The sequence below is a fragment of the Corvus brachyrhynchos genome, unplaced genomic scaffold, assembly GCF_000691975.1.
Source record: "Corvus brachyrhynchos isolate BGI_N302 unplaced genomic scaffold, ASM69197v1 scaffold99, whole genome shotgun sequence".
NCBI lineage: Eukaryota > Metazoa > Chordata > Aves > Passeriformes > Corvidae > Corvus > Corvus brachyrhynchos.
This window is the reverse complement of record NW_008239778.1, coordinates 345,627-347,304: the sequence shown is the minus strand read 5'-3', so window position 1 is coordinate 347,304 and position 1,678 is coordinate 345,627.

Below are 1,678 nucleotides of genomic sequence, written 5' to 3'. Positions count from 1 at the left end.
CCCCACCAGCGGGACCTGGCACAGGCGTGGGGAGGGGGCGCTCCGGGAGGGTGACGTGTTTCCCAGATGGTTTTACAGCGAGGCTTCCCCCAACCCTGCCAAGCTGCTGCCTGCGAGGTGGCAGTGGCACGGGCGGGGAGAGCCGGGACCATCCCTGGGCCCCGCTGCTGGAGCAGGACCAAGCCGTTGGGAACAGCCCCCCCTTCCCTGCTTCACTCGCAGAAGCTTCCAGTTGTGGCTGAGTCACTCCTGCTGTAGCTCCTTCTCTCTCCTTGTTTTGGATGGAAGTTTTCCATGGAAACCCACGCTGGGCCGGGCTGCGGGCTGGGATAAACACGGCTGAATCACAAAAGGCCATTTCGCCAAGAGCTGTCAGATGGCAACAACGGCGTGTGGGGCCAGTGGGCACCCACCCGGCCTTTGGGGGGGCAACAGCAGCACCTCTCCCTGCAGCCTCTGCCAGCTTTGCTGGCTCAGCCCCCCCCAGCCCACCCTAAATTCCTACGGTGCCAGAATGCCACTTGGCAAAACCAGGAGTGGGTGACAGGCTTTGTCTAGAAGTTTTCTGGGGCCACGTGCTTTCCCAGGGATGCACAGGGAAATCCCGTCTGGGAGAGTCCCTTGGGACCTTCGCTGCAGGCAGTGTCCTCAGCCGCCGGGCTCTGTAGGGTCGTGGCTTGGAGGTCCCACAAAGACCCTTCCCACCCTCCTGGCCATGCGCAGGGACATGCTCCGAAGCTGCTGGGTGCGTTGCTGAGGTAAGGCAGTGTTTGTGCTGTGCCTGTGCCCCTCTGAGCACCGTTCCACCATGGAAAGGGCCGTGGCAGGGGCTGTGATCCTCCTTGGCACCACAGTCCTTCCCAGCACTGCCGCGATCTCCATGCTGAGGAGGAGCACGGGAGCCGGATGGCCTCTGTCCCCCGGCACTGACGGCTGGCCCCAGGCCTAGTGGCTTGGAAGCGCCGTTGGAAGACAAGTCCCAGTGTCAGGAATCCAGGATATTTTTAAGGACTCTGGAAGAAAAACTAATTCCAGGGTGTCAGCGGGAGAGACTTGGGCTTCAAACCAACAACAGTGCAGCTGGAGCATTCTGGGGCTGGAGTGTGGGGTCCAAGGGGCCACAGTGCTGCCCATGGGACATGTCCCCTCACCCAGGGGTACCCTGGAAGGGACACGGATGTCACATGGTGTTTCCCAGGGGATGGAGGGTGGGTTTTGGGGCAGTGGCAACTTTGCAGCATGGATGTGCTGGAGGTGTGAGGTGTCCCACTGTGGCCCTGCTGGACCTGGTGGTGGCTATGCCTGCCTGGGTGAGAGCAGAGCTGCCAGGTGCATGACCCTATGGATGGGTGAGGGATCCTAATGGGGCTGCTTTGGAGAGGGAGAGTGTGATCAGGGGACCCTGCGTGACCCCTACTCCGTTTGGGTGAGACACCCACAGGAGCCCTGTGCTGCGGCATCCCAGGACTGGAGGTTCTTGTTCAGGGACTCTCCCTGTCCTCTTGCTGCTGCCACCCTCACCCACGCCTGACCCTACATCCCCACGGGATTAGGTACCTCCCTCCCTTCCAGGATCCGTGTGGTCACTACAGCCCTTCCAGCCCCCTCTCTTCGTCTCCGGGGCTGTGGGTCCCCGGTGTTCCCCGCGAGAGGCCCTGCCCGGCCAGCACCGGTCGCC